Here is a 7860-nt window from a genome sequence, read left to right on the forward strand (position 1 = left end):
ACAGAAAGAAACTATTTTAGGAAACTAACAAAAATGGTAGGAATTATTGGAGATTAGAAAAAGACCTGAAGGGAAATATCTTTTCTTTCTGTTTCATCTTTTTCATTGTTTTCATCTTCCTTCTGAAAGGCTGAGTAGTTATATATTTCATCAAAAAGAAATCTCACCACTATAAAAGTCAAAGTTTATAAAACTTTTTTTTGAAGAGCATAAATTTCATAGCAAAGTAAATAACAAAAGATTGGATTTTTCATTTTGTGCCATGAGGCCATCCTGAAGGTAAAAATTAGCTTACTACAAGGTCCTTTGGTTTTGTATATAGACTGGAAGAGACTCTGAGCATAATAAATTCTATTCAAAAGAAAAGTATTATAATTAAGGGTCAATTGTGGCAGATAGGTGGCTCAGTGAATAGAGTAATGAATCTGTCATCTTCCTCAGTTCAAATCTGATCGCAGACACATATTAGAGAGTGTGACCCTGGGTAGTTTACTTAATCCTATCTGCTTCAGTTTCCTCATTTTTAAAATGAGCTGGATGGGACAATTAAATGGTATAATGAATGGATAGAGTACCTGCCTTGGCTTCAGGAGGATCTGAATTCAAATGTGACCTCAGACACTTAATACTTATTAGCTGTATGACTCTGGACAAGTCACTCAAACCCAATTGCATCAAAAAAAAAAAAAAGTAAAATGAGTTGGAGAAGGAAATGGCAAACAACTCCAGTATTATTGCTACGAAAACCCAACATAGGAGTCACTAAGAATTAGATATTTCTCCTTAACAGCTGACAATTTCAAGTAATGTTTAAAATTTCAAAGAAAATTCTTTTTATGTTATACATGTGTAATCATATTAATCACATTTTCACATTGGTCATGTTGTGAAAGAAGAATCAGAACAAAAGGGAAAAAGCACAAGGGGAAAAATGTGAAAGTAGTATGCTTTGGTCTGCATTCAGACTCCACAGTTCTTTCTCTGGATATGTATAGCATTTTCTATCAAGAGTCTTTTAAAATTATGTTGGGTCATTATATTGCTAAGAAGAGCTAAGTCTATCATAGTTGATCATCATCATAATGTTTCTATTGCTGTATATAGTATTCTCCTGGTTCTGCTCATATCACTCAGCATCAATTCATGTAGTCTTTCCAGGTTTTCTGAAATCCACCTGTTCATCATTTCTCATAGCACAATACTATTACATTATATTTATATACCATAACTTGTTCATTCTCCAATTGATGGGCATCCCCTCAATTGGCGAATTTCTAATTCTCAAAGAAATTACTAAAACCGTCTTCATAATCTTTTTTCCCCTATGACTTAAAATGAAAGGGGCAAGAGAGATTATGCAAATTTAGGGCCAGATAGTTATTAGTTACAGCATCTTCAGTCTCTTAAGTGGCCCCTGAAGTCAGCTAGACAGTACAACAGATGGAAAACTGGTGAAAGAATTTAAATTCTGACCCAGACACTGAGTTGTGTATTCCTGAGCAAATAAATCACTTAACAACCCTGTGACTCTGATTTCCTTATCTGAAAAATGAGAATAATAACAATAGCACCTATCTCACAGGGTTGTTAGGAGGATCAAATGTGATAATTTAGGTGCTGTGCAAACCTGAAAGTCTTACATAAATGCTAAATAATTTTTTAAATATCCCATACTCATGAAAGAGAACACTGGATTATATCATTAACATCTAACTAACAAGAACTGGAGTTTTGGCCCTCTAGGAAAGGGATTATCACTTGCAACCTTTGGAGGTCATCTGTGCATTAGGTTGAATTACAAAGTTGTGCCCTCTCCTTTGAGAAATGTTCAATGGTCAGAAAGTCATTTTAGATAACAAGAGGAATATGGAAGGAGCATAATTGTAGCACATATCCCACTACAGCCTCAGTGGCTAGAATGAGCTTAAAATTATAAAAGTTAAAGAACTTGTCAATATTATGCCTGAACTCCCTCTTACTACCACTAGCAAAAGAGAATGTAATCCCAGAAATTCATTATGGGTCCGAGGTTAAAGATCAAATCCAATGCCATAGAGCTGAATTCTTCATTGATTTCCATTCTCTATACCCACAAATTTGCTGATGAACGCCAAGCCATTGCCATAATATAGCTGCCATTCTGTCCACTTAAGGTGGGAGCAAAGTAAACTGGGGCTGAGACAGTAAAAACCCCTATTACAGAGAAGAAACTATTCATCATGGCAGAGATACCTTTTATCTACATGAGTTGAAACTAAGCAAATCTGGCAAAAATCTGATTCACTCTGATAACCTGGTGGTTTTGTACTAGGCATGGCTCAGAATGCCTGTCCATAATCTGACTATATATAAATTGCTTGTATTTTGCCTCCTTAACTCTAAAAATACAGAAAAAAAAACATTAAACACAATCAAACAAAATATTGCTCAAAATAATTAAGTTTTTCTTACCAGTTGTGTGTATATTTATTTTTGGTGAGGTAATTGGGGTTAAATGACTTACCGAGGGTTACACAGTTAGGAAGTATTAAGTGTCTAAAGTCACATTTGAACTCAGGTTCTCCTGACTACTCAAGTCAGTGTTCAATCTACTGCGTCATTTAGCTGTCCTTTTATATTTATTTTTTAAGACAAAAATGAGCCTTGACCTGTATAAAAATATAGATCATCTACTCTTAAATATCTCACTTGTATTCTAAAATACTATTTCTGTGCAAGTATAATTTTCCAATTATACAGTAAAATCAAATATTTAAAATACACTCTTAAATAAAAATTTTTATACCCTTTTCTTAAACTTTAAAAAAAAATTGAATGTCAATAAATTAAGTAAGTCCTCATTTATCTCTGAAATAAATCTTCTAAATTCCTAGGCATTGAGTAGTTGGTATGTAATCTTTCTTTTTGTTAGTTAATAAATATTTATCTTTTCTATCACCTCCCTGTTGTTGTTGTTCATTTCAATTGTGTCCAACTTTGTGACTCCATTTGGAGTTTTCTTGGCAAAACTGAAATAGTTTACTTCAGCTTATTTTACAGATGAGGAAACCGAGGCAGACAAGGATAAATAGTTTGCCTAGGTCACACAACTAGTGAGTGTCTCAGTCTAGATTTGAATTCTGGAAGATGAGTTTTTCTGATTCAGGCACTCTATCTACTAGACAACCTAGCTGCCTACCCCCTCCATAGATTATTACAATTAATTAACAACTATTGAGTCCCTGATTCCAAGCAAGTTTGTCCTTAGGATAGAATTCCTGTTGCGTATTACTTTTATTTAAGGTGTAGTTATGGGTACCACACTTGTGGTAAGTTTTGTACCTTAAGATAATCATTCTGTTATACATTCTGTTATACTAGAACACACTACATATCACTAGCTATGGTTGCTCTGGAAATCAGATCATAGTACTTGAAAATGCAAGGAATTTAGTGCTCATCTAGAACAGTACTTCTTAACTAGGGGTCTTATACTTGTTTTTTATATACTTATGTATATAATATATAAGTATAGTTTATATATTCTCATTACTATATTTAATATGATATCCTTTATAAACAATGTATTCTACCTCATTCATGTAAGATTATTATTCTGAGAAGGGGTCTATAGACTTTACCAGATTACTAAAGGGTTACATCACACACACACACACAATTAAGAACCTCTCATCTAAAACAACTCTCATTATTATACATATGAGAAAACTGAGAATTAGAAAAGTAAAATGACAATAATAGTAACTGACATTTGTACTTTAATGTTTTAATAAGCAATATAATAACATTTATCTTTTAAAGCACTTTAATGTTTGGAAAGCATTTTAAAATTTTTATTATCTCATTTAATCCTTAAAAGAATTCTGAGGGTGAGGTCCTACAATTGCTATGTCCACTTAATAGATGAACCAACAGTTCACATAGCTGCTCACAGTCACATCAAACAGCAGAACTAAGATTCAATACAGATACATTGTCTCCATATCCTATAGTCAGTAGAAGCATATGAAACATCAAGAAAATATAATTGTTTCCCGATTTGTTTTAAACAATCAGTCAAATTTAGTGGATTAATGCAACTGGCTCATGTTGAAGCTAATACAATGAAAAGATCAATGCTAACTTCTCTTAAAATAGAAGAAAATTCTGTTTATCCTAGAAAATGTTTTTTACAACGAGTTTTTCTGCATTTCTTAAAGTATTTTGTTGAAGCAAAATGTATTATTACAATGGATTTCTTTGTAGGCTTATAAAAAAAATCTTGCTATCCTATTTTATCTCATACAACACAATATTTTGTAATTTCATTCTCCTTATAGCACCTCACTTTCTATAGTAATGAAGAGTTAATAAAGTATTTCTTTCCCATAACCATATAAGGTAGATGGGTAGGAAGAAAAGAAACAAGGAAAGGAAAGAAGCAAGGAAAGAGAGAGAGGAAGAAAGGGAAGAAGGGAGGAAGGGAGGAAGGAAAGAAGAGAGGGAGGGAGGGAAGGAGGAAAGAAACTATTTTTTAACTGAAAGTACTGAGGATGCAAATGGTAAGCAAGACAGGTTCTCAAGGAGTTCATGTTCTAAGACTATGCCTTAAACATGAAGGTTTAAGCTGCAAGTCATATGGAAAGGTCTGATGGTTCATAAGGTACAGAAGTAAAGGAGACAGACAGTAGCACACTTTACAAATGAAGAAATGGAAGTTCAGAGAAATCATGTAACTTGACCATGGTAACACAGCCATTAAGTACCAAAGCTTGAGATGGAAATCAGGCCTTCTGATTTGTCCTGTTCTTTTTCTACACATCTCAGTCAATCATTCACAGGCTTGAGGCTAAATGTGATGAGTCTCTGAAAGCCATTTGACGAAATCATTTAGAAAGTCAGTTCTAACTGGTCAAAGAAACTTGGTGTTACCTATAAAATTCCCTTGAGATTATCTAAAAATTATTAAATTAATTGAGAAGGGAATTACTTTAGAAACAAATGTTGCTTTCTAACAGACCCCCTAAGAAAGAGTCATTATGAGAGGGAGCAGTGGGAAAAAGAGGTCTCACATCACCTTCAGCCTTGGACACATCTCTTGCTGATTTTGGACAGAGAAAAATTTTATACTTTTCCAAGGGTCTCAAATCCTATGGTGAGTTAGAGAGTGGGATAGGTTGTCCACCTCAAGCATGTAAAGACTTCCCTGGTGGAATGAGTGGATGAGAACAATTTGTTCCAAGAGTCCTGAAGGCAGGTGAAGCAGGTGTGTGGAGTGATTGGAGTTTGGTCAGGCCTGGAAGACACCAGGCTCATCCACTGCATCTCAGGTCTTCACCAGTTGTCACATGCTGCTTAGTTACCTGCCCTTTCACCACAGGGTTTTGGGGATAGAAAGGGTAAAATGGTGTGGTGATGGCTTTTGATTAGTGCTTAAATTGGATTTAACTGAGGCAAAGCTGCTCAAAATTGATGGCTTTATTCTCTTTTCCAGAGCCACCATTGTCCTGTCAAGACAACTGTCCACAGATGGTGGGGCCACATCTTCTCACAGGAAGCAGCAGTGGGATTCAGCAGCCCCCCGGTATCTCAGCAGCTTGTTAGTGATCACACTGCTCACCTCCAAGTATGAGAAAGAGGCTAAGAAAGATGTCCTAAAAAGTGTCTGCTTACCCAACCCTGCCCTGATTACCATGGTAGGCAGGGATCCCTCTCTGCAACCGAGACACTAAAAAATAATGTGCAACAACTTCTGAAAAAGTTGATTCTGCTCACCATCAATACATGGAATGTGTGCACACTTACAGACAACACAAAGTCCTGAAAGAAGAACAGCTCTTGTTGTGAGAGAATTCCACAGGTATTCCATTCAAAGAGCAGCTCTGAATGAAAGAAGGCTGGCTTACTGAAGTAGGAGTTGTATACATGTTTTTCTGGAGTGCCCACAGTGAAAGGGAATGCTGTGAAACTGGTGAAGATTTTGCAATCAAAGCTAATCTAGTAAACAAGTTCAAATACCTTCCAAATGGAATGAATAACAGGCTCATGGCCATGCAATTGTCACTTGTGGGAAATGCCATTCCAACATCATCAGTGCCTATGCTGTCACCACAACAAACCCTGATGAGATCAAAGAAAAATTTTATGAAGACCTGGAGACTCTGATCATCAGCAGGCCAAAAGAAAATAAATTCTGGGTAACTGTAATACCTATGAGACATGGCAGTGAGCTCTTGGGAGGAATGGAGTTGCAAACAGCAATAGCAATGATCATTTACTATTGAAGACTTGTGCATCTCATGACCTTCTCATCACCAACACTATATTCAGTTTACCTAAGTAATAAAATTTTGTGGAGGTACCCTTGCAGCAAATATTGGCATTTAACAGTCTAAGTGATTGAAAGGAGAAAAAACAAATGTGAGAGTGACAATGGCAGAGTTAGCCTTATCCTCTCTAAACTGAATGCTCATATTCAACAAAAGCAGTGATCTCAGGGCAAAAAGAGAATTAGAAGAATTAATGTCAACAGATTAGAGTGCTTCTCTAAGAGGCAACAATGCATTGCTGTCTTGGAGGATAAATTGAGCCAACACAGTTGGCAACAATGGAACAGAAAAGGAGTGGACAGCTTTCAGAGACTTAATATTCAGCACTGCATTTGCCTATCTAGGTCAGAACACTTGCAAACATCAACACTGGTTTGTGATGACCACGTTAGGACCCTGGATACCTGAGAATCAGCCGGACTCAGGATAAGCAAAAGTCTTTATTCTCGGTCTTTAGCAGTAGAAGTGAAGGGATCTCTGCGACCTCACCTCCTCGCCTCCTGCCCAGAAGTGACCCTGGCTAGTCTCACTCCACCCCCTAGTCCCTCCTACAATTCTCTGTATACACCAAATGATTGAGCCAGCACAGGATAGTGGGAAGAGTCATTTTCCAAGCATATTCTTATAGAGTATTGTCCAATCAGTAATTAGCCTTTAGTGCTCAATTGTTCAACCTCAGTACATTAACTCAAGATTTTCAGCCCTTTACACTAGTTTAATGAAAATGATGGGGAAATTCAGAAGCTGTTAAATAAAAAAACAAGAACTCCACAGGGTATACTAGCAGGATAGTTCATCCATCTTTAAAAAGGTAGCATTCAATTCCATCAAAAGTAAAGTACAATAGAAAGAGAAAGATGAGATATTCTTGGCTCAGTCAGAAGGCAGATGAAATCCAATTTTATGCTGATAGTAACAATCCAAAGTATTTTATGATGTACTGAAGGCTATGTATGGTCCAAAGACTTATGATGCATTTCAACTATTCAGCGCTGATAGTGCCACACTGATTAGAGATAAGGACATGATTCTAGAGAGATGGGCTTCCATAGTATTCTCAACAGACCATCATCAATCAGAGCTGAAATTACTGACCACTTACCTCAAGTTGAAATTCCAACTGAAGAAGAGATTTTGTATGTCATTAGACTACTTTCATGTAGTAAAGCACTGGATACTAATTCTATACTAGTGAGAACTACAAGGGAGGGGGGTCCATTGCTCATACTAAAGCAGGCTGAAAATTTTCAGATTATATGGCAAGAGGCATATCCAAGAATGCAATGTCCATCTTTATAAAAATAAAGAGAATAGATTGTCCTTTAACAATCACTTGGCGGGGAGAGAGGGGGGCTTTCTCTTAGTCTCTGCAAGATTTTTGCTGGAATCCTCAATAACCCTACCTCTGGAAAAAAAAAAGTCATCTATGTGAGAGCCAGTGTGGAGTCAGAATGGACTGAGGAACAGTCAATATGGGTGCTAATTGCCCAACAATTCCAGGAAAAATACCAAGAGCAGAACAGAGGTCTGTATAACAACATTTGTAAATCTG

This window comes from Sminthopsis crassicaudata, chromosome 3, assembly GCF_048593235.1.
Source record: "Sminthopsis crassicaudata isolate SCR6 chromosome 3, ASM4859323v1, whole genome shotgun sequence".
Classification (NCBI taxonomy): domain Eukaryota; kingdom Metazoa; phylum Chordata; class Mammalia; order Dasyuromorphia; family Dasyuridae; genus Sminthopsis; species Sminthopsis crassicaudata.